At 40.6% G+C, this 26,834-nt stretch overlaps 1 pseudogene; it reads left to right on the top strand.

Annotated features, from left to right (window-relative positions):
• Positions 1-569: 569 nt before the first annotated feature.
• Positions 570-26,140, top strand: LOC139385289 (general transcription factor II-I repeat domain-containing protein 2B-like; annotated as a pseudogene).
• Positions 26,141-26,834: the final 694 nt, after the last annotated feature.

The following is a 26,834-nucleotide window of genomic DNA, read 5'->3' as shown; positions in this document are numbered from 1 at the left end:
ATTTTGAAAATCTGAGATGACAGTGTTGTTTACAAAAGGCTAAGCTTGAGAGATGGCATATTTATTTCATTTCATTTGCGATTTTCATGAATAGTTAACGTTGCGTTATGGTAATGAGCTTAGGTCTGTAAATAGAATCCCGGATCCGGGTTTGGTCGACGCAACAGGTTAAACAGGTCAACATTCACAAAGCCACTGGGCCAGACAGATTACCAGGAAGTGTACTCAAAGCATGTGCGGACCAACTGTCAAGTGTCATCACTGACATTTTCAACCTCTCCCTGACCGAGTCTGTACTACCTGCATGTTTCAAGCAGACCACCTTAGTCCCTGTGCCCAAGGAAGCGAAGGTAACCTACCTAAATGATTACCGCCCCGTGGCACTCACATCGGTAGCCATGAAGTTCTTTGAAAGGCTGGTCATGGCTCACATCAACAGCATCCTCCTGGACACCCTATACCCACTCCAATTCGCATACCGTCTCAAAAGATCCACAGACGACGGAATCTAAGATGACCCCCTCCACACTGCCCTTTCTCACCTGGACAAAAGGAACACCTATGTGAGAATGCAGTTCATTGACTACAGCTCAGTGTTCCACACCATAGTGCACACAAAGCTCATCACTAAGCTAAGGACTCTGGGACTAAACACCTCCCTCTGCAACTGGATCCTGGACTTCCTGATGTGCCGCCCCCAGATGGTAAGAGTAGGCAACAACACTTCTGCCACATGTACTTAGTCCCCTCCTGTATTCCCTGTTCACTCACAACTGTGTGTCCAAACACGATTCCAACACCATCATTAAGTTTGCTGACGACACAACAGGTGTAGGCCTGATCACCGATAATGATGAGACGTCCAATGGGGAGGAGGTCAGAGAACCGGCAGTGTGGTGCCAGGACAGCGACTACTCCCTCAATGTGAGCAAGACAAAGCAGCTGATTGTGGACTATAGGAAAAGGCGGGCCGAACAGGCTTCCATTAACATCGACGGGGTTGTATTGGAGCGGGTCGAGAGTTTCAAGTTCCTTGGCATCCACATCACCATGAACTATCATGGTCCAAACATACCATGACATGCCAGTCATACCAGTCATGAAGAGGGCACGACAAAACCTTTTCCCCCTCATTAGACTGAAAAGATTTGGCATGGGTCCCAAGATCCTACAAAGGTTCTACAGCTGCACTATTGAGAGCATCCTGACCGGTTGCATCACTGCCTGGTATGGCAACTGCTCGGCATCTGACCGTAAGGCACTAAAGAGGGTAGTGAGAATGGCCCAGTACATCACTGGGGAAAAGCTTCCTGCCATCCATGACCTATATAATAGGCAGTGTCAAAGGAAGGCCCATAAAATTGTCAGAGACTCCAGTCACCCCAGTTATTGACTGTTTTCTCTGCTACCGCACGGAAAGCAGTACCGCCAAGTCTAGGATCAAAAGGCTCTTCAACAGCTTCTACCCCCAAGCCATAAGACTGCTCAACAATTCATAAAATTGCCACTGGACAATTTAGTTTGACCCCCCTCCCTTTTGTACAATGCTGCTACTCGCTGTTTGTTTGTTACCTATGCATAGTCACTTTGCCCTCACCTACATGTACAGATTACTTCAACTAGCCTGTACCCCCGCACACTTATTCTTATTGTTACTTTTTATTATTACCTTTAATTTTAGTCTACTTTTTAAATATGTCATTCTTTTTTGAACTGCTCTGTTGGTTAAGTGCTTGTAAGTAAGCATTTCACGGTAAAGTCTACACTTGTTCTATTCGCCTTCTGGATGATAGTGTGGTGAACAGACAGTGGCTCAGGTGGTTGATGTCCTTGGTGATCTTTTTTCCTTTCTGTGACATTGGTTGCTGTAGGTGTACTGGAGGGCAGGCAGTGTGCCCCCAGTGACTTGTTGGGCAGACCACACCACCCTCTAGAAAGCACAGTGTTTGCAGGCAGTGCAGTTGCCATACCAGGCGGTGATACAGCCCAAAAGGATACTCTCAATTGTGCATCTGTAAAAATTAGAGGGTCCTTGGGGCCAAGCCGAATTTCTTCAGGTTGAAGAGGCACTGTTGCTGCACCTTTTTCACCACACTGTCTGTGTGGGGGGGACCATTTCAGATTGTCAGCGAAGTGTACGTATACAGAATCCAAACAACCCAGTTAGCCTAGCGGTTAGAGTGTTTGCCCAGTAACCGGACTGTTGCTGGATCAAATCCCTGTGCTGACAAGATAAAAATCTGTCTTTCTGCCATTGAGCAAGGCAGTTAACCTAACCTGCTGTTTCCTGGGTGCTGAAGACATGGATTAAGGCAGCCCCCCACACCTCTCTGATTCAGAGGGGTTGGGTTAAATGCGGAAGACACATTTCCGTTGAACAACTGACTAAATCCTTTCCTGTTATGGCTGCTGTCCCTGTACAGGGATCAACATCAGCGGAAATTTCAGAGTGACAACTAATAGTACTCAACAACTCAAACTTTCATTAAAACATGCAGGGTACTCAATTAAAGCTACACCCGTTGTGAATCTAGCCAACATGTCAGATTTTTTAAATGCTTTTCGGTGAAAGCATGAGAAGCTATTATCTGATAGCATGCAACCCCCAAAATACCTAAAGGGGACGTAAACAAAATAATTAGCGTAGCCGGCGCTACACAAAACGCAGAAATAAAATATAAAACATTCATTACCTTTGACGAGCTTCTTTGTTGGCACTCCTATATGTCCCATAAACATCACAATTGGGTATTTTTTTCGATTAAATCCGTCCATGTATACCCAGAATGTGCATTTATGAAGCCCGTCTGATCCAGGAAAAAACTGCTTTCCAAAACGCAACGTCATTTTTTAAAATTAAAAAAGTTGCCTATAAACTTTGACAAAACACTTCAAACTACTTTTGTAATCCAACTTTAGGTATTAGTAAACGTTAATAATCGATCAAATTGATCACGGGGTGATCTGTATTCAATAGCAGCAAGTCTTGAAATCATGGTCCATATTCTCTCTTCCATAACTTCCTCCGGTGTACTCGACGACAGGAGGTGCCAATTCCTCATTTCATCAAGGATTAACTTCAACCAAATTGCCAAGTCTGGCGACATCGTGTGGAAGCTGTAGGAGCTGCCATAGACAATGCAGAGACTGGCGGAGGGATTTTTTGGGGGAGGGTTTTGTGAACAGTTTTCCTTGTGATTTTGCCTGCTACACACGTTCTGTCATAGTCACATACATGATTTATACATGATTTAGTGTTTTCTAGCCACACATACTAGTCATATGCATATACTATATTCCTGGCATGAGTAGCAGGACGTTGAAATTTTGCGCGATTTTTAACAAAAAGCTGAAAAAATTCACAGCCTCCTTAAGGGGAGTGGCTTCTAATCTGTGATCTGTGACAGTTAGAGAGCAAATGTTTGCAATATCTTGTGGGAATTTGGGACCTCACTCATTTTCTAATGCTGAAACTGGATTAGGTAAATACCGGTAGTTAACCTTTTCACATGTACCAACAAAGGGTTGTGATCATTCTACAGTGGTTCCTGCAGCGTACGCTCAGACTGGTTTGATTAGAACGCTTACTTGGAACATCTAGTTTTGATTGACGCAACAGTCAGCATTTGAAATAGCCACACTGTTTTTTCACAGAAACATTTTGCTCAAACACAGTCCTTACAAAGAGATGTCCTGAATGTGACAAGTTTATTTTTGGATGCAATGTTCAGAATTTCCCAGAAGTAGTGACAGCATACCCAATCATCCAAACCGGAAAATGTAAGCTACCATCCTAGAGCTAACTGAGGCAATATTGAAGTAACTCAAGCGGTCATATTTAGATAACTCTTGGCTGAGAGAAACCACAATATGAATTAGCTAATGGCAATTACTATTTATAATTCATCACATCACGGGTGAGCTCAACATTGATAGAAATAATTGATTAAAACACTTTCTAGAAATCAAAAGTAATTCGACAATTGTGCGCGCCTCCATGTTTGTTTTTCACGTCCAACAAAAATAATAAGAGGAAACAAGATGTGTTTGGTCTGTTTGCAGTAAACATATTGAAGGGGGTGTGTCGTCTATGATCATTCACTTCCCTTCATTCACTTACGGAATTGTACCTGAAAGATGAGTGAACCATTCCATCACCTCATTATTACATCTTTGGTCTGACAGATGTTTACGTGACACCCAAAATGCATTGTACAATGGTGCCACACATAGCTGGCAAATAGCTTAGTATTAGCTCATTATAATCAGTACAACCTTAATAAAATATTTTACACACATCATAGGTGTCCATTACAATCTATGCAATAATTGAAAAGCATTATTTGTCACATTACTTAAAAACATGTGAATAAAACTGTAAAAACATTATGCCTCACATATGCCTTATGCTACAGTAGAAAGGACAACACGGTATACAGAAAATAAGGTACAGACTTTAATAGAAATGCACACATGTACCAAAGTTATTATTTGTAAGATAAACAACAATGGAGGCAATGCGAGCACCAGCCGGAAAATGTGCCTGTTTGTGCAAGACTGAGCAATGTCTGCATACTTGATGTGCGAAAAAAATGGGGAAGGGTTCTCCTTGAAGAAGGGAAGATTGGTAAGGTAGGTAAAGCCTCAAACATAAATTGTCAGCAACACTGAAATGGCCAACTTCTATGTGAATTAATGAGGAGGCGGAACACACTACAATTCAAATTGTTAGAAAATACAAATTGTTAAAAAATAATTTGAAATTGACAAGATGCAACAAAGCCTTTAGATAAGTTGAATGGGGGCTGTGCGTGGTCAAAGTGGGTGGGGTTATCTCCGACCTGTTTGGCCCTGTCCATGGGTATCGTCGTATGGGGCCACAGTGTCTCCCGACCCCTCCTGTCTCAGCCTCCAGTATTTATGCTGCAGTAGTTCATGTGTCGTGGGGCTAGGGTCAGTCAGTTATATCTGGAGTATTTCTCCTGTCTTATCCGGTGTCCTGTGTGAATTTAAGTATGCTCTCTCTAATTCTCTCTCTCTTTCTTTCTCTCTCTCGGAGGACCTGAGGCCTAGGACCATGCCTCAGGACAACCTGGCCTGATGACTCCTTGCTGTCCCCAGTCCACCTGGCTGTGCTGTTGCTCCAGTTTCAACTGTTCCTCCTGCGGCTATGGAACCATGACCTGTTCACCGGATGTGCTACCTGTCCCAGGCCTGCTGTTTTCAACTCTCTAGAGACAGCGGGAGCGGTAGAGATACTCTGAATGATCGGCTATGAAAAGCCAACTGACATTTTCTCCTGAGATGCTGACCTGTTGCACCCAGGACAACCACTGTGATTATTATTATCTTTGAACATTTGAACATCTTGGCCCTATTCTGTTATAATCTCCACCCGGCACAGCCAGAAGAGGACAGGCCACCCCTCATAGCCTGGTTCCTCTCTAGGTTTCTTCCTAGGTTCTGGCCTTTCTAGGGAGTTTTTCCTAGCCACTTCTACACCCGCATTACTTGCTCTTTGGGGTTTTAGGCTGGGTTTCTGTACAGCACTTTGTGACATAGCTGATGTAAGATTGGCTTTATAAATACATTTAATTGATTGATTAATACTTTGACAAACTTTGCCATCTGTCTAAAGTACATTTGACCATATCATAACATGAAATTGTTTCTACTCTTTATTTGCCTACTGTAACAATATAGGCAAATAAAAAGTAAACATGCCCCATTCCGCAGGTTCAGGGTTAAAGGGCGGGATAATCTATGGTTTTCTTCTGAGCTGTCTTCTGAGCTGTCTTGTATTATTCACGACCGTAATCTAGCCTGGACTAAAGCAAGGAAATCATGTTCTGATGCTGATTGGCAGTTCCGAAACAAGTGTTATTTTCCTCTCAGGAAGGCCAAGTCTGAATATTTTATGCCTGTTACCACTGATAACCTGAATGACCCAAGAAAGTTTTGGAAGGCTATTAAATCTGTCTGGTAACGGTAATGTTAATGAATTACCGTCATGTGTTTTGAAGGACTCTGTTGCTATATATGACAAAACTGAAATGCTGAATTGTTTCAGTGAGCACTTTGTATCATCTGGTAGGCTGTTTGATTCAGTGTCCTCTGTCTCTGTACAACCCTGTGTGGATGAACCAGTGAGAGCTGGTCAAACTTTTTGCTTTTTGCCATTCTCAGTGCAGGTGGTACATAAAGCCCTGAAATCCTTAGATCAGAGAAAGCCTGCAGGTCCTGATCTTTTGGATCCCTGCTTTTTAAATCTGGCAGCTGATTTCATAGCTGAACCACTTACATCTCTGTTCAATCTAACCCTGGAATGTAATGAAATTCCAAAGATCTGGAAATCAACATTTGTCCTACCACTTTTAAAAGGTGGAGATCCAACTCTTTTAAATAATTATAGGCCAATCTCAAAGCTGTCACCCCTGGTGAAAATACATGAAACACTAGTAAGTGAACAGCTAAAAGAGTTTTTATTTACTAACTCTATTTTATCAATGTACCAATCGGGCTTCAGGAAGACGCATAGCACAATTACAGCATCCATGAAGGTTTTAAATGATATCACTGAAGCCATTGACAAAAAACAGCACTGTGTCTCACTTTTTATTGATCTCTCTAAGGCTTTTGATACAGTTGATCATGCTATACTAAGGCAGAGATTGTTGAGTGTAGGTCAGTTGCATGGTTTGCTAACTATCTGTCTGATAGAACTCAGTGCACTCAATTTGATGGGCTTATGTCTGTTAAATTGTCTGTCTTGAATGGTGTTCCCCAAGGCTCTGTACTTGGTCCTCTCTTATTCACTATTACATAAATTATTTAGACAAAAATGTCCAAAATGCACAACATCATTTTTATGCTAATGATACTGTTATTTACTGTTGTGCCTCGTCTCTTACAAAAGCTTTCCAGAACATGAAAACTGCTTTTTATACTGTTCAACATACCTTGTGTCAATTGAAGCAAAACTAAACTAATTGTGTTTTCTAATGCAAGAAATAGACCTCTGAACCTTTCACCAATTACTACCTGTCAGGGCAAGGAGATTGAGGTTGTAACCTCATATAAATATATTGGAATTTTAATTGATGACGGCCTCTCTTTTAAATTGCATATTCAACACCTATTTGAGGAATAAGGCCTGTTTTTATTTTGAAGCCAGAAGGAGGCTAGTATCAGCTACATGTATGCCTTTACTAGACTATGGGGATATTTTAATTTATGAATTGAGTTTTATTTTAAACTGCAAAACCCTTACGCACCACTGCACTTTGTATACCAGGGTTGGCTGGCCTTCTCTAGTCACTCGTAGGCTCAGGCTTTTATGTACTCTGCGCCATCATCTTGGAACACCTTACAAAATACTTTTAAACTGGAAGAACTTGTCCCGATTGGTGTTTTTAAATCACTGATGAAGGATTTTGAGGCTGATTCCCTGACCTGTCAGTGTTTTTAAGTTGCTGTTTTATACTCTTTTGAATTCAATGGTTTTTACTAGATTACTTTTTCATGTTGTCTGTCTGTAATTTTTTTGTAATGACTTGGTGCTGCCTATCTTGGCTAGAGCGCTCTTGAAAAAGAGATTTTAACCTATTGAAGCTAGGTGGCACTATTTTTATGTTTGGAAAAATAACGTTCCCAAAGTAAACGGCCTATTTCTCAGGACCAGATGCTAGAATATGCATATAATTGACAGATTGGGATAGAAAACACTCTAAAGTTTCCAAATCTGTCAAAATAGTCAGTGAGTATAATATTGATATACTGATATTGCAGGTGAAACCCTGAGAAAAACCAAACCAGGAAGTGGCTTCTATTTTGAAAACTCCATGTACCATAGCCTCCCATTGCTCCATTTAAAGGGATATCAACCATATTCTTTTTCCTATCGCTTCCTCGAGGTGTCAACAGTCTTCAGACATAGTTTCAAGCTTTTATTTTGAAAAATGAGCCAGAACGATAACATCGCGTCAAGTGGTCACATGAGTTTTGCTCACGCAACAGAGTTTGGATAGGTATTGCTTTTTCCTCTCCTACTGTGAAAGACATTTGCGGTTGATATATTATCGATTATATATTTAAAAAACAACCTGAGGATTGATTATAAAAAACAATTGACATGTTTCTGTGGACATTACGGAAACTATTTGGAATTTGTCTGTGTTGTCGTGACCGCTCTTTCCTGTGGATTTCTGAACATAATGCGCCAAACAAACAGAGTTTGTTTTGGATATAAAAATAACGGAACATTTGTTGTGTAACTGGGAGTCTCGTGAGTGAAAACATCTGAAGATCATCAAAAGTAAACAATTCATTTGATTGCTTTTCTGATTTTCGTGACCAAGCTACCTGATGCTAAGTGTACTTAATGTTTTGTCATGCGATCGATAAACTTACACAAACGCTTGGATTATTTTTGCTGTAAAGCATAATTTCAAAATCTGAAACGACAGGTGGATTAACAAAAGGCTAAACTATGTTTTGCAATACTGCACTTGTAATTTCATGAATATGAATATATATCCTGGAGGCTAAATATAAATGCCAACTAGCTAACTTCAGTAGCTAGCTAGGTAAAGACATTGTATGGGCCGAAATTGACCTATGAATATATGATTAGTAAACATAATTTCACCACATTCTCTGCATTGTGAATTCATGTGGCACTTAACAAAGTATGTGGTGCTAGCTAGCTCGGCTACATGTTAAAAACAAATTCTGGAACATAATACAATTAATGTTAGATGACTATCTAGATAGATGTAAGGTAATATTTATAGCAGAGAGGAAGAGCTAGTAAATGTTGCTAAGATAACCTTGGTTTTGACGTTACCATATTTGAGTGCACTAGCTAACCTTACGGTCCAGCAGCTCCCAAAGAAAGTATTCACACCACTTGACTTTTTTCACAATTTGTTGTGTTATAGCCGGAATTTACAAAGATTTAGATATTGGTTTTGTGCCATTGATCTACACACAATACCCCACAATCTCAAAGTAAAAATAAAAATGTTGACATTTTTATAAATGAAAAGCTGAAATGTCTTGAGTCAAATATTTTTAAGCTTAAATACGGCAAGTCTAAATATGTTGAGGATTTTTGTTTTGCTTGGGTCACCTAAATTGCATGGACTAAGTCTGTGTGCAACAATAGTGGTTAACATGATTTTGAATGTACTCCGCATATACAATTATCTGTTAGATCCCTCAGTCGAGAAGTGAATTTCAACCACAAAGACCAGGGATATTTCCAATACCTTTCGAAGAAGGAAACCTATTGATTGAAGGGTATAAATGAGCATGGCCTTATTTCTACAACAGCATATTGGATGACTGTCATTCATATTCCATTCACTCAGGTCAATGTAACAGCGATAGGATTAGGCTATTACATGATACTCAAATGTTCCATATATCAATAATGAGGTTGCTACACCCTAGCCTATGAATGAAAGTTTACATTGCAGGTGCACAGAGACACATGCAGACAATGACATTCAATACTGCCTTGCACCCTCTTGCCTGCATCTAGCTGATATAAACTCAGCAAAAAAAGAAACGTCCCTTTCCCAGGACCCTGTCTTTCAAATATAATTTGTAAAAATCCACGCAACTTCACAGATCTTCATTATAAAGGGTTTAAACACTGTTTCCCATGCTTGTTCAATGAATCATAAACAATGAAGGAACATGCACCTGTGGAACGGTCGTTTAGACACTAACAGCTTACAGATGGTAGGCAATAAATGTGACAGTTATTAAAACTTAGGACACTAAAGAAGCATTTGTACTGACTCTGAAAAACACCAAAAGAAAGATGCCCAGGGTCCCTGCTCATCTGCGTGAACGTGCCTTAGACGTTGCAAGGAGGCATGAGGACTGCAGATGTGGACAGGGCAAGAAATTGCAATGTCCTTACTGTGAGACGTCTAAGACAGCGCTACAGGGAGACAGGACAGACAGCTGATCGTCCTCGCAGTGGCAGACCAGGTGTAACAAAACCAGCAAAGGATTGGTACATCCGAACGTTACACCTGCGCGACAGGTACAGGATGGCAACAACAACTGCCCGAGTTACACCAGGAATGCGCAATCCCTCCATCAGTGCTCAGACTGTCCGCAATGGGCTAAGAGAGGCTGGACTGAGGGCTTGTAGGCCTGTTTAAGGCAGGTCCACACCAGACATCACCGGCAACAACATCGTCTATGGGCACAAACCCACCGTCGCTAGACAAGGCAGGACTGGCAAAAAAGTGCTCTTCACCGATGAGTCGTGGTTTTGTCTCACTAGGGGTGAACGGTCGGATTCACGTTTATTGTCAAAGGAATGAGCGGGATCAATTTGGAGGTGGAGGGTCCGTCATGGTCAGGGGCGGTGTTTCACAGCATCTTTGGACTTAGCTTGTTGTCATTGCAGGCAATCTCAACGCTGTGCATTACAGGGAAGACATCCTCCTCCCTCATGTGGTACCCATCCTGCAGGCTCATCCTGACATGACCCTCCAGCATGACAATGCTACAAAACCAAACGCTTACCTTGACTTGTAAGAGTTCCAATGTTGTGTTGGCTAGTCATAGCCAGCTATCTAACATAGCATCCCTCTGTTTGAAAAGGGTGTTTCAGTAGGCTAAACTAGCTAGAAGCATTTGCTAGCCAAATAAGCAAATCTGAAATTGAAAAAAAGGACAATCTCTCTCTCTATGTATATATATTTCTCTCTTACTTCTCTTTCATTTTGGAATAAATTCATTTGTTCAAAACTGTTCAACTATTCTATTTCTCGAGTCAACTACTCATTACATGCACTGCAGTGTTTGCTAGTTGTAGCTTATGCTTTCAGTACGAGATTCATTCACTGATCCTTTGATTGGGTGGAAAACATGTCAGTTCATGCTGCAAGAGCTCTGATAGATTGGAGTACCTGCTTTAGAAGTTGTCATAATTACTATGGAAGTCTATGGAAGGGTGTGAGAACCATGAGCTTCCTAGGTTTTGTATTGAAGTCAGTGTACCGAGAGGAGGACGGAAGCTAGATGTCCTCCATCTACACCATGGTGCAACCCTACAGAGTAGCTGTTGAGGCTACTGTAGACATTATTTGCAAAATACTGTGTTTTAATCAATTATTTGGTGACATGATTATATTTAGTTCTCTAAAAAAAAATTACCATTTCAATTTTTACGGAATTCATTGAGAAGGATGGTCCTCCCCTTCCTCTTCTGAGAGTTGCTTACCAAGACGACAATGCATGTTCCTGTGTGGGTTAGTTACAGTTTTGACTTAAATCGGCTTGAAAATCTATGGCAAGACCTGAAAATGTCTGTGTAGTAATGATCAACAAAACATTTGACAGAGATTGAAGAGTTTAAAAAAATTATAATGGGCAAAGCTTTTCGAGACATACCCCAAAAAGGTGATTGTAAAATGTATTGACTCAGGTGGTTGAATACTTGAATATTTTTCATTAATCTAAAACAAATATACAGAAAAATGTTGTTCCACTTTGACATTACGGACTCCTCTTTAAATCTGCGTATTCCTTCAAAGCTCAGTTGTCCTGAGTCTGCACAACTCTGCCAGGACCTAGGATCAAGAGAGACGCTCAAGTGTTTTAGTACTATATCTCTTGACACAATGATGAAAATAATCATGGCCTCTAAACCTTCAAGCTGCATACTGGACCCTATTCCAACTAAACTACTGAAAGAGCTGCTTCCTGTGCTTGGCCCTCCTATGTTGAACATAATAAACGGCTCTCTATCCACCGGATGTGTACCAAACTCACTAAAAGTGTCAGTAATAAAACCTCTCTTGAAAAAGCCAAACCTTGACCCAGAAAATATAAAAAACTAATCGGCCTATATCGAATCTTCCATTCCTCTCAAACATTTTAGAAAAGGCTGTTGCGCAGCAACTCACTGCCTTCCTGAAGACAAACAATGTACACGAAATGCTTCAGTCTGGTTTTAGACCCCGTCATAGCACTGAGACGGCACTTGTGAAGGTGGTAAATTACATTTTAATGGCATCGGACCGAGGCTCTGCATCTGTCCTCGTGCACCTAGACCTTAGTGCTGCTTTTGATACCATCGATCACCACATTCTTTTGGAGAGATTGGAAACTCAAATTGGTCTACACGGACAAGTGCTGGCCTGGTTTAGTTCTTATCAGTCGGAAAGATATCAGTTTGTCTCTGTGAATGGTTTGTCCTCTGACAAATCAACTGTAAATTTCGGTGTTCCCCAAGGTTCCGTTTTAGGACCACTATTGTTTTCACTATATATTTTACCTCTTGGGGATGTCATTCGAAAACATAATGTTAACTTTCACTGCTATGCGGATGACAGACAGCTGTACATTTCAATGAAACATGGTGAAGCCCCAAAATTGCCCTTGCTAGAAGCATGTGTTTCAGACATAAGGAAGTGGATGGCTGCAAACTTTCTACTTTTAAACTCGGACAAAACAGAGATGCTTGTTCTAGGTCCCAAGAAACAAAGAGATCTTCTGTTGAATCTGACAATTAATCTTAATGGTTGTACAGTCGTCTCAAATAAAACTGTGAAGGACCTCGGCGTTACTCTGGACCCTGATCTCTCTTTTGAAGAACATATCAGACTGTTTTAAGGACAGCTTTTTTCCATCTACGCAAAAATCAGAAACTTTCTGTCCAAAATGTTGCAGAAAAATTAATCCATGCTTTTGTCACTTCTAGGTTAGACTACTGCAATGCTCTACTTTCCGGCTACCCGGATAAAGCACTAAATAAACTTCAGTTAGTGCTAAATACGGCTGCTAGAATCCTGACTAGAACCAAAAAATTTGATCATATTACTCCAGTGCTAGCCTCTCTACACTGGCTTCCTGTCAAAGCAAGGGCTGATTTCAAGGTTTTACTGCTAACCTACAAAGCATTACATGGGCTTGCTCCTACCTATCTCTCTGATTTGGTCCTGCCGTACATACCTACACGTACGCTACGGTCACAAGACGCAGGCCTCCTAATTGTCCCTAGAATTTCTAAGAAAACAGCTGGAGGCAGGGCTTTCTCCTATAGAGCTCCATTTTTATGGAACGGTCTGCCTACCCATGTCAGAGACGCAAACTCGGTCTCAACCTTTAAGTCTTTACTGAAGACTCATCTCTTCAGTGGGTCATATGATTGAGTGTAGTCTGGCCCAGGAGTGGGAAGGTGAACGGAAAGGCTCTGGAGCAACAAACCGCCCTTGCTGTCTCTGCCTGGCCGGTTCCCCTCTTTCCACTGGGATTCTCTGCCTCTAACCCTATTACAGGGGCTGAGTCACTGGCTTACTGGGGCTCTCTCATGCCGTCCCTGGAGGGGGTGCGTCACCTGAGTGGGTTGATTCACTGTTGTGGTCATCCTGTCTGGGTTGGCGCCCCCCCCCCAGGGGGCGGAGGTCTTTGTGGGCTATACTCAGCCTTGTCTCAGGATGGTAAGTTGGTGATTGAAGATATCCCTCTAGTGGTGTGGGGGCTGTGCTTTGGCAAAGTGGGTGGGGTTATATCCTTCCTGTTTGGCCCTGTCCGGGGGTGTCCTTGGATGGGGGCACAGTGTCTCCTGACCCCTCCTGTCTCAGCCGCCAGTATTTATGCTGCAGTAGTTTATGGGTCGGGGGGGCTAGGGTCAGTTTGTTATATCTGGAGTACTTCTCCTGTCCTATTCGGTGTCATGTGTGAATCTAAGTGTGCGTTCTCTAATTCTCTCATTCTCTCTTTCTTTCTCTCTCTCGGAGGACCTGAGCACTAGGACCATGCCCCAGGACTACCTGACATGATGACTCCTTGCTGTCCCCAGTCCACCTGGCCGTGCTGCTGCTCCAGTTTCAACTGACCTGAGCCCTAGGACCATGCCCCAGGACTACCTGACATGATAACTTCTTGCTGTCCCCAGTCCACCTTACCGTGCTGCTGCTCCAGTTTCAACTGTTCTGCCTTATTATTATTCGACCATGCTGGTCATTTTTGAACATGTGAACATCTTGGCCATGTTCTGTTATAATCTCCACCCGCCACAGCCAGAAGAGGACTGGCCACCCCACATAGCCTGGTTCCTCTCTAGGTTTCTTCCTAGGTTTTGGCCTTTCTAGGGAGTTTTTCCTAGCCACCGTGCTTCTACACCTGCATGGCTTGCTGTTTGGGGTTTTAGGCTGTGTTTCTGTACAGCACTTTGATATATCAGCTGATGTACGAAGGGCTATATAAATACATTTGATTTGATTTGATTTTGATTTGACATTAGAGTATTTTGTGTCGATCCTTTAAAAAAGATAACTACATCAATTTTAATCCCAATTTGTAACACAACAACATTTGGATAAAGTCAAGGGGTGTGAATACTTTCTGATGGCACTGAGATTAGGGAGGCGGTAGGCTGCTCTTATTGCTGTGTTCTGGAATATTTGGAGCTTGTTTTTTCAAGGGAGGCCTGCATGAACACAATTCATAAAATGTTCAACATTCAAACATACAATGTAATAAAAGCATGCAATACTACAAACAATTTCAGAAGAAAACACATTCCTCTATTAACAACTTGATCTATCCTAGTGGCACCAGAGCATCAAGGTGCAGAGAGCTCTGCAGATCATACCATATACGGGCAGAAAAAAATTATGCAGATTTACCGAATTCCGTAGTGATCAACGGGACCTCTAGAGTTAGCCTCCCTGTATCCGGGTCTGGTAACTCGTATGTCTCTAATTTTAACTCATTTTAGGAAACAGGGTGTATGTTGTGTGGCACTACTTCACATGAGAGCCATTTGAACGTAAACTTGTTTTTTTTATCAAAATGTGTTTTTGGCAGAAATGCCATCTGGAAAATGTGAGCTTTCATGTGCCTTAACTAGGGAAGTCAGTCAAGAATAAATTCTTATTTTGACTGCCTACCAAAAGACAAAATGCCTCCTGCAGTTACACGGGCTGGGATTAAAAATAAAAAACATCACAACAAGAGAGACACCACAACACTACATAAAGAGAGACCGAAGACAACAACATAGCAAGGCAGCGACACATGACAACACAGCATGGTAGCAACACAACATGGTAGTAGCACAAAACTAGGTACATTAAGGAGAAGTGGATCTATAATTCCGTGCATAATAGTTGTATCTTTTATCAATGTTTATTATGAGTATTTCTGTAAATTGAGGTGACTCTCTGCAAAATCACCGGATGTTTTGGAACTACTGGATGTAACGCGTCAATGTATACTGAGATTTTTTGATAAAGATATGAACTTTATCGAACAAATCATACATTTATTGTGTAACATGAAGTCCTATGAGTGTCATCTGATGAAGATCATCAAAGGTTAGTGATTCATTTAATCTCTATTTCTGTTTTTTGTGACTTCTCTCTTTGGCTGGAAAAATGGCTATGTTTTTCTGTGTCTTGGCTCTGACCTAACATAATCGTTTGGTTGGCTTTCGCCGTAAAGCTTTTTGAAATCGGACACTATGGTGGGATTAACCTCTCTGATCTCCCCATCCCGGATCCGGTATCAGGAATACAGACTCAAGCTCATTACCATAACGCAACGTTAACTATTCATGAAAATCGCAAATGAAATGAAATAAATATGCCATCTCTCAAGCTTAGCCTTTTGTAAACAACACTGTCATCTCAGATTTTCAAAATATGCTTCTCAACCATAGGAAAACAATAATTTGTGTAAAAGTAGCTAGCCAGCGTAGCATTTAGCGTTAGCATTAGCGTTAGCATCCAGCACGCAACATTTCAACAAAAACATAAAAGCCTTCAAATAAAATAATTTACCTTTGAAGAACTTCTGATGTTTTCAATGAGGATACTCTCAGTTAGATAGCAGATGCTCAGTTTTTCCAAAAAGCTTCTTTGTGTATTAGAAATAGCTCCGTTTTATAGATCACATTTGGCTACCAAAAAAAAACGAAAATTCAGTCCTCAAAACGCGAACTTTTTTCCAAATTAACTCCATAATATCGACTGAAAACATGGCAAACGTTGTTTAGAATCAATCCTCAAGGTGTTTTTCACATATCTCTTCATTGATATATCGTTCTTGGAAGCATGGTTTCTCCCCTCAATCAAATGGAAAAGTACAAGCAGCTGGCAATTGCGCACCGAATTCCACGCAGGACACCAGGCGGACACTTGGAAAATGTAGTCTCTTATGGTCAATCTTCCAATGATATGCCTACAAATACGTCACAATGCTGCTAACACCTTGGGGAAACGACAGAGAGTGTAGGCTCATTCCTTGCGCAATCACAGCCATATAAGGAGACAATGGAAAACAGAGCTTCAGAAATTCTGCTCATTTCCTGGTTGACGCATCATCTTGGTTTCGCCTGTAGAATGAGTTCTGGGGCACTTACAGACAATATCTTTGCAGATTCTGAAACTTCAGAGTGTTTTCTTTCAAAAACTGTTTTCTTTCAAAACTGCATAGTCAAGCATCTTTTCGTGACAAAATATCGCGCTTAAAACGGGAACGTTTTTTATCCAAAAATGAAATAGCGCCCCTAGAGATCCAACAGGTTAACAAGACGTGTATCTTTAAAATGGTGTGAAATACTTGTATGTTTGAGGTACTTGTAATTATGGGATTTTTGTTGTTTTGAATTTGTCACCCTGCACTTTCACTGGCAGTTGTCATATCGATCCCGTTAGCGGGATCTCAGCCCAAAGAGGTTCCTCTTGCTCTCTCCACACCAGCAAAATTTCAGTCACATCCTGTCCCATAGGCTACCCTCGTCTGTCCATCACGCATGTAAACAGCTAGTTTGCCTGCTCTATCTGCACTGATTGGTGAAGTAATTTAATTAGATAAAGCAGTTCAGAACTTTAATCTGCTGGTCGGAATAGTGGAATGACAAAAATAGTGTTTCTGTTCAGAAACAAAATGATTGGAAAATCATTTTGGTTCCAACCTCTGGTCAGGAGCTCCAGTGCCTTGCGAAATTATTCGGCCCCCTTGAACTTTGCGACCTTTTGCCACATTTCAGGCTTCAAACATAAAGATATAAAACTGTATTTTTTGTGAAGAATCAACAACAAGTGGGACACAATCATGAAGTGGAACGACATTTATTGGATATTTCAAACTTTTTTAACAAATCAAAAACTGAAAAATTGGGTTTGCAAAATTATTCAGCCCCCTTAAGTTAATACTTTGTAGCGCCACCTTTTGCTGCGATTACAGCTGTAAGTCGCTTGGGGTATGTCTCTATCAGTTTTGCACATCGAGAGACTGACATTTTTTCCCATTCCTCCTTGCAAAACAGCTCGAGCTCAGTGAGGTTGGATGGAGAGCATTTGTGAACAGCAGTTTTCAGTTCTTTCCACAGATTCTCGATTGGATTCAGGTCTGGACTTTGACTTTGCCATTCTAACACCTGGATATGTTTATTTTTGAACCATTCCATTGTAGATTTTGCTTTATGTTTTGGATCATTGTCTTGTTGGAAGACAAATCTCCGTCCCAGTCTCAGGTCTTTTGCAGACTCCATCAGGTTTTCTTCCAGAATGGTCCTGTATTTGGCTCCATCCATCTTCCCATCAATTTTAACCATCTTCCCTGTCCCTGCTGAAGAAAAGCAGCCCCAAACCATGATGCTGCCACCACCATGTTTGACAGTGGGGATGGTGTGTTCAAGGTGATGAGCTGTGTTGCTTTTACGCCAAACATAACGTCTTGCATTGTTGCCAAAAAGTTCAATTTTGGTTTCATCTGACCAGAGCATCTTCTTCCACATGTTTGGTGTGTCTCCCAGGAGGCTTGTGGCAAACTTTAAACAACACTTTTTATGGATATCTTTAAGAAATGGCTTTCTTCTTGCCACTCTTCCATAAAGGCCAGATTTGTGCAATATACGACTGATTGTTGTCCTATGGACAGAGTCTCCCACCTCAGCTGTAGATCTCTGCAGTTCATCCAGAGTGATCATGGGCTTCTTGGCTGCATCTCTGATCAGTCTTCTCCTTGTATGAGCTGAAAGTTTAGAGGGACGGCCAGGTCTTGGTAGATTTGCAGTGGTCTGATAATCCTTCCATTTCAATATTATCGCTTGCACAGTGCTCCTTGGGATGTTTAAAGCTTGTGAAATCTTTTTGTATCCAAATCCGGCTTTAAACTTCTTCACAACAGTCTCTGGGACCTGCCTGGTGTGTTCCTTGTTCTTCATGATGCTCTCTGCGCTTTTAACGGACCTCTGAGACTATCACAGTGCATGTGCATTTATACGGAGACTTGATTACACACAGGTGGATTGTATTTATCATCATTAGTCATTTAGGTCAACATTGGATCATTCAGAGATCCTCACTGAACTTCTGGAGAGAGTTTGCTGCACTGAAAGTAAAGGGGCTGAATAATTTTGCACGCCCAATTTTTCAGTTTTTGATTTGTTAAAAAAGTTTGAAATATCCAATAAATGTCGTTCCACTTCATGATTGTGTCCCACTTGTTGTTGATTCTTCACAAAAAAATACAGTTTTATATCTTTATGTTTGAAGCCTGAAATGTGGCAAAAGGTCGCAAAGTTCAAGGGGGCCGAATACTTTCGCAAGGCACTGTAATGGGCAATTGTTTTAGCTATTACAAAGTTGCCTTGATGTTGCTATTCTTTTCACTGAAACTGGCATTATATATATTTTTCAGCAAAGAAACAATCTGCCTTGTATAAATGCAATATAAACAAATGATGCAGCTAGCATAAACTGAGATTTAGGCCTACTAAATCTACCATTAAATGTGTGGCCACCTGTTCTTAGAGAGCCAAAGTATACAAGATTTTTCTCCAGCCAAGCCACTAATTCAAAACAATCAACTAATTATGATTATCAATCTAGACTGGGGACGTCATCATTCAGAGCCAGTTGTCTACTAGTTGTCCCTTCTTTCTGACTCAGGTATAAGGCTTGGGTGGAAGAAAAGCTACATAACAATTAACCTCTCTAGGGTAGGGGGCAGCATTCGGAATTTTGGATGAAAAGCATGCCCAAATTTAACGTCCTGCTACTCGGGCCCAGAAGATATGATATGCATAACTGGTAGATTTGGATAGAAAACACTCTAGAGTTTCCAAAACTGTTGAAATAGTGTCTGTGAGTATAACAGAACTGATTTAGCAGGCGAGAACCTTAGAAAAATGCATTCAGGAAGTAGTTTTTTTTGTTGGTTTTGTCATTTTCTATTCAATGCCATTACAGTATCCATTGACATAGGACTCCATTTGCAGTTCCAATGCCTTCCACTAGATGTCAACAGTCTTTAGAAATCGTTTCAGACTTGTATTCTTATAAATGAGGGAGTAAGACCAGTCTGAAAGAGTGGACCCAAACGTGAATCAGAGTTTTTTCAGGCGCATGTGCATTTCTTGTTTACCTTTTATATTGACGACGTTATTGTCCAGTTGAAATATTATAGATCATTTAGGCTAAAAAACAACATTGGGATTGAATATAAACATTGTTTTACATGTTTCTATGAACTTTACGGACACAGTTAGGATTTTTTGTCTGATTGTTTTGATTGAAATGAACCTGTGGATTACTGAAACGCTTCTGCTTGGCTGGTTACTGTTTGTAATAATTTGTCAACTAGGCTATGTTCTGGGCTAGGTATGTTGTGGGTATGCTTTCGCCGAAAAGCATTTCATAAATATGACACTGTGGTTGGTTTAACAAGAAGTTAATCATGAACCTATGTAAAATATGTTTTGTTTTCTGAATTTTTATAATGAGCATTTCTGTAATTGAATTTGGCGTTTTGCAACCACACTGGATGTTGGCCAGATGGGACGCTACATGTTCTTGCGTCAGATGACACTCATCGGACATCATGTTACACAATACATGTATGTTTTGTTCGATAATGTGCGTCCCACATACCCTAGAGAGGTTAATGGTAATTCATATTATTTAAAAAAATGAATTATTGTTAACTTACCTTTCAAGGCCATGCACGCAAGAAGACTTGACCTGTTGCACCCATATTTCTCTGTCCTCAGTTTGATTGAAGGCCTCAATCTGATTTTTTTTTTTTTACTTGTATCTGATAGCTTCTAAAAAGAGAGAAGGAACAACACATGATCAAGATGAGCTAGATACTAGTTTAACCACGTGGTATGGTTAAAAGATTCATCCATCTACTCAAACTTTGGCCCTCTCGTCATCGAGGTAAGCTGGTCTCCTCTCAAACCTTGGCCCTCTCGTTATCGAGGTAAGCTGGTCTCAACCTTAGGCCTCTCGTAATTGAGAGAAAAATGGTCTGTTGAGAAATTCTCATGGTGGGGGTTTTATTCGGAATAGCAGAAAAAGGCTGTCTCATGACGCCAGCTCCTAACTGTGCTCATGGGCGGTCCTCTGATTTAGTTAACCTTTCTAGCGGAATCCCTCGACAACATTCCGCTGAAAAGGCAACGCGTGAAATTCATTTTTTCTTATTTGAAAAATGTTACTTTCACACATTAACAAGTCCAATGCAGCAAATGAAAGATAAACATCTTGTTAATCTACCTATCGTGTCCGATTTCAAAAAAAGCTTTACAGCAAAAGCACCACATATGATTATGTTAGGTCATAGTGAAGTCGAAAAAACACACAGCCATTTTTCCAGACAAAGCGAGAAGTCACAAAAAGCAGAAATATAGATAAAATTAATCACTAACCTTTGATGATCTTCATCAGATGACACTCATAGGACATCATGTTACACAATACATATATGTTTTGTTCAATAATGTGCATATTTCTATCCAAAAATCTCAGTTTACATTATACACCAATTAGATGTAAACCTCATATCTAAGGCTATTACATAAATAGCGTTATGGTAACGTGGCCTTATTATCTGCAATGAGTTTCAGAAAATTGTACCAAATGGACCAGTTTGTAGCTGGATTCTCCACCGATCTTTTATACCTTCTCCAGAACATAAATGTTGTTCAGACCTCAAGTTCTGTGAGGTGGAAGGAATTCCTTTGTTCTCTCTATGAAAACTCACTCTCTCTCTATACTGCGGCCATGAGGAGATAATCTCCTCCAGGAATTTACGACCTGAGGTCGCAGCAGCCTGAGTGTAGGAGACAGAGAGAGGGATGTGGTGCTCGCTGTACCCAAAGAGGGCAACGTCATGACAGCTATCATACTCTAATTCCACCGTGCATTCTTCCAGAAAGTAGAGAGCAACATCTTTGCCGTTCTGCTGCATGATATCTTTCAAAAAAGCTGTGTTAGGAAGGATTCCCTATACATACACTGACCAGCTCATGTTATAAACAGAAGCATGCTACATGGCAGACCAATCCAAACTCATCTCTCAACATGTCCAGCCCACCCATTATCTCAGCCAATCATGGCTAGTGGTAAGGCTCCTGCTTTCTCTGTGGCTTATCCAACTGGGTTGGATATTAATTAATTAAACTATTTTTTTGTATTTACAGATGGCATACAAGTTTGTTGTTAACTTCTTGACGATACCCATCCCTGTAGCGGGATAGTTTTCATCAGCAACCGCTGAATAGCATAGCGCAACAGTCAAATAATATTACTAGAAAATATTCATATTCATGAAATCACAAGTGCAATATTTTGAAACACAGCTTAGCCTTTTTTTACTCACCCTGTCTTCTCAGATTTTGAAATGATGCTTTACAGCGAAAGCAATCCAAGCGTTTGTGTAAGTTTATCGATAGCCTAGCATAGCATTATGTACACTTAGCATCAGGAAGGTCACGAAAATCAGAAAAGCAAGCAAATTAACCGTTTACCTTTGATGATCTTCGGATGTTTTCACTCACGAGACTCCCAGTTACACAGCAAATGTTCCTTTTGTTCCATTTGTCGTGTTATGTTCAGAAATCCACAGGAAAGAGCGGTCACGACAACGCAGACGGAAATTCCAAAGTCTTCATAATGTCCACAGAAACATGTCAAACGTTTTTTATCATCATTCAGTTTTTAAAATATATATTCGATAATATATCAACCGAGTGTGTAGCTTTTTCCATAACAGTGGGAGGAACAATGGCCGATTTACTCAATTGCGCACAAACTCACTCTGAGAGCCCCCACCTATCCACTTACGCAATGTGATCCTTCACGCTCAAAAATAAAGCCTGAAACTATGTCTAAAAACTGTTGACACCTTAGGGATACCACAGAAAAAGGAATCTGGTTGATATCCCTTTAAATGGAGGACAGGCATGCGTAGCAGCACAGAGGTTTCAAAATAAGAGGCACTTCCTGATTGGATTTTTATCAGGCTTTCGCCTGCAATATCATTTCTGTTATACTCACAGACAATATTTTTACAGTTTTGGAAACTTTAGAGTGTTTTCTATCCTAATCTATCCTAGTCAATTAAATGCATATTCTAGCATCTGGTCATGAGAAATAGGCTGTTTACTTTGGGAACGTTATTTTTCCAAACGTAAAAATAGTGCCCCTAGCTTCAAGAGGTTATCTACCCATCGTGTCCGATTTCAAAAATGCTTTACAGCGAAAGCACCACATATGAATATGTTAGGTCACAAAAAGCAGAAATATAGATAAAATTAATCACTAACCTTTGATGATCTTCATCAGATGACACTCAAAGGACATCATGTTACACAATACATGCATGTTTTGTTCGATAATGTGCATATTTATATCCAAAAATCTCAGTTTACATCCAGTGATTTCGCAGAAATACTAATAATACACATTGATAAAAGATACAAGTGTTATTCACATAATTAAAGATAGAGTTCTTATTAATGCAACCACTGTGTCTGATTTCAATTTTTTGGGGGGGAAATAGCATAATCTGAGAACGGCGCTCAGAACCCAAAACAGCCAGAGGAATATCCGCCATTTTGGAGTCAACAAAGTTAGAAACAACACCATAAATATTCAAATACATTTGATGATCTTCATCAGAAGGCACTCCCATGAATCCCAGGTCGACAATAAATGACGGATTTGTTCCATAAAGTCAGTAATTTATGTCCAAATAGCCACTTGTTGTTAGCGTGTTCAGCCCAGTAATCCATCTTCATGAGGCGTAGGCACTTCATCCAGCCAAAAACTTGAAAGGTTCCATTACAGTCCTTTAGAAACATGTCAAACGATGTATGCAATCAATCGTTAGGATGCTTTTAGCATAAAGCATCAATAATGTTCCAACCGGAGAATTCCTTTGTCTTCAGAAAAGCACTGGAACGAGAGGTCACTTTGTCGGGAGCGCACGTCATGAGACCAAGGCTCTCTGCCAGACCACTGACTCAAAGAGGTCTCATGAGCCCCTCCTTTATAGTAGAATCCTCAAACCAGTTTCTAAAGATAGTTGACATCTAGTGGAAGCCCTAGGAAGTGCAACCTCATCCATATCTCAATGTGTACTCGGTAGGCCGAGCTTTGAAAAGCTACAAACCTCAGATGTCCCACTTCCTGGTTGGATTTTTCTAAGGTTTTCGCCTGCCATATGAGTTCTGTTATACTCTCAGACATCATTCAAACAGTTTTAGAAACTTCAGAGTGTTTTCTATCCAATACTAATAATACTATGCATATATTAGCATCTGGGACAGGGTAGGAGGCAGTTAACTCTGGGCACGCTATTCATCCAAAAGTGAAAATGCTGCCCCCTATCCCAAAAGGTTCATCTGCATTATAATCAGGGTGTCATGAGATTAGAAATATAATCTATTTCACCTTTTTATCCAGGTGGATTCTATTTCTATGGTCATAATGCAAGAAAACACTAAAATATATGTCACAAAGCATTCACATTTGTCATAATACTGTCATTACATATTTATGACATTTACGAAGGTGTTATAGCAGTATCTTCAAATAAAATGTTGCCAAAAATGCTGTTTTAGATACTTTAGATTCAAGAACTTTACTCACAAGAACGATCAAAAAGAAGGAAACCGCAACATTTCAACACAAACAAAAATCACAAGAGCACAGCTGGCCATCTAGCAGTAAGTTATGTCAAAGTATCACACTGATTCACTGAAGAACCGCAGGGCCAATATGATGAGCATTGGAGCTGACATTACGAAATGGATTATATTTGAGCTCAATTAAAAATGAATTGCCTGAAATGAGCAGTGACCCTCACCGAATTGGATGCCACTGATCTCATTAGCATCATAGCCAACACTGGCCCCGGCGAGCGGCTAGAGACCCCGTTCCTGCATAATGCAAAGTTTACCATTGTGGAAGTACGGGGAGATTAAAGCACATGCCAAGGGTGTATGTGTTTCATTTTCCCTGTGTGTGTGTGTGTGTGTGTGTGTGGACGTGAGTGTTATGTGAGATGAAGCAGGTTACATTTTCGTTAAAACCAAATAGTAGAAATTGCAGTCTTCATAACATGCACTCAGTTATCACAGGGGCTATTGTACCATCTGGCTTTAATTGGGTTTCTAATCAATAGCTATCATCTCTTTTCTCTACACCTGGAGAAAGGCCGTCCCGGGGGCCTGTCCCGAAAGGCCCGCGGAATCATGCTCAGATCACATTAAGAATATGCTACATTAAAGTTTTGAAAAACGTATTTGTTATTCAAAATAAATGCCCAATGAATACTCGCCTTTGTGTAGTGATTTAACTCCCACTGCTTGTGGGACATTTATTTTGAAGGCACATATAAATAACAACTGCACAAGGACAGACGGTGACTGACAGGCTGACACACACGTCATAGTTACAAATAATAGCTAGATAGAAACTGCGCAAAAAAAAATTCAAAGGAAAGTAGACAATGAATGTAGGGTGTTCCAGCAAGAGTAGACATTGAAATATGTATTTATTGAGGTATCAGGGAAAGCTGTGTGCTTAGTGTGCAAAGAGAGCATCGCTGTCTTGAAAGACTACAACTTGTCTGACACTTCCCGACAAAGCATGCAGAGAAATAGAAATTTGTCTTCTGAGCAGAGGACAAGTGCATCGAAAGAGTTGCTCTTTCAGTTGCAAAAGCAGCAAGGACTTTTCACAAAACTGCATTCAGCAAACAACAGAATTGTGAGAGTTAGCTATGTACTATCCCACAAAATTGCTAAACATAACAAGCCATTCGCTGAGGGCGAATTTATTAAAGAATGTTAAATTGACTCTGCAGCAATACTTTTCCCCGACAAGAAAGAGCTGTTTGAAAATGTTTCCCAAGATGAACAGTGACACGGCGTGTTGAGGATATCACAGAGAATATGGAACAACAGTTAAAATACAAGGTAAAGGATTTCACCAATTTTCCTTGGCCCAGGATGAGAGCAGTGATGCACGTGACACGGCACAGTTGTTGATATTCTTACGATGCACAACCCCAGACTTTGAAATTACAGAGGAGCTTGCTTCAGTGCAGTCAATGAAGAGCACAACCACAGGGAAATATTTATTGGAGGAGGTTAATAAGTGTGTGGCAAAGCTGGGACTGAATTTTGAAAAGTTATCCACTGCGACCACTGATGGGTGCCCAAACTTGACAGGAAAAAACATTGGCCTTTTGAAAAGGATACAAGATCAAGTAGCTGAGCTGAAACCAGATCAGAAAATTATTTTCCTGCATTGCATTATTCATTAGAAGGTGCTCTGTAAATGTGTGCTGAAAATGAGCCATGTTGTGTATACAGTCACGAAAGTGGTAAACTTCATAAGAGAATAATCTTTAAACCACAGGTAGTTTGTCCCACTGTTGGAAGAGAGAGTCGGGTCATGCATATCTCCCCTACCACACAAACATGAGATGGCTGAGTTTGGGGAAGGTGCTTAAAAGGGTGTCGGATCTGAAGTCGGAGATTGCTGAGTTTTTGCAAATGAAAGGAAAATATGTGGATTTCCCTCAACTGCAAGATAAAGAATGGTTGGCTGATTTTGTCTTCACTGTGGACATCATGGCCCTCATGAATGAACTGAATTCCAAACTACAGGGGAAGGGCCTTTTTGCACATCAGAACTATAGCCTTGTCAAAGCCTTCAAGGGAAAATGACTCCTACTGACCTGCCAAATAGAAGACAACAATCTCACCCACCTTCTGACACTACTAGGCTGTTCCCTATCAGATGACCACTAGGAGAAGTATACATCGCTGCTGCAAGCTTTGAATAGTTTCTCATTGTTTTGAGGGTTTCAAAGTGTCTTCTCCTTTCACCATCAATGTGGATAACGCTCCCACCGACCTGCAACTTGAGTTTATCAATCTTCAGTCTGATGCAGTGATTGTAGAACTATTCAAAACAATTTCACTGACGAGGTACTATACATCTCTCGATAAATAAAACTTTCAAAAGATTAGGAATTATGCTCAGAAGATGTATGTACTGTTTGGGTCAACCTATATATGTGAAGAGACATTTCTTTGACGAAAAATAACAAGTCAAGGCACAGATCATCTCTTACTGTCTCTCACCTTTCAGCAATCCTGTGCATAGTGTCGTCAGAAACTATACCTGACTGCTCTAGTCAATGCACATCAGAGACTTCACTCCTCACACTGACTGAGTAGTTTAAATGTAATGTTGAGCTCTTTCTCTTGTTGTGTTTTTGTGCATAACAGTTAACAAGAGTTCCGTTCATTGCATGTTTAATAATGAAAATACCTACCCAAAGGAAAACATGGATGTGGGTTTTTTCTGTGCATGTTAAATAAGTAGCACATCTGGATGTGCTTTACAGTAGATATATCTGTCAACACAGTCATACACATGATGTATAATCCTGTAATATGATTCTGGGCCGCGAATGGCAAAAATATATTCTAATGTGGCAAGGCCTGGGTAATAATTGCCCAGGCCTGCTCTACACTATGGCATCTGCAA

Source organism: Oncorhynchus clarkii, chromosome 26, assembly GCF_045791955.1.
Source record: "Oncorhynchus clarkii lewisi isolate Uvic-CL-2024 chromosome 26, UVic_Ocla_1.0, whole genome shotgun sequence".
Classification (NCBI taxonomy): domain Eukaryota; kingdom Metazoa; phylum Chordata; class Actinopteri; order Salmoniformes; family Salmonidae; genus Oncorhynchus; species Oncorhynchus clarkii.
Note: the sequence above shows the minus strand (reverse complement) of the source record. Positions and strands in the feature narration are given on the sequence as shown.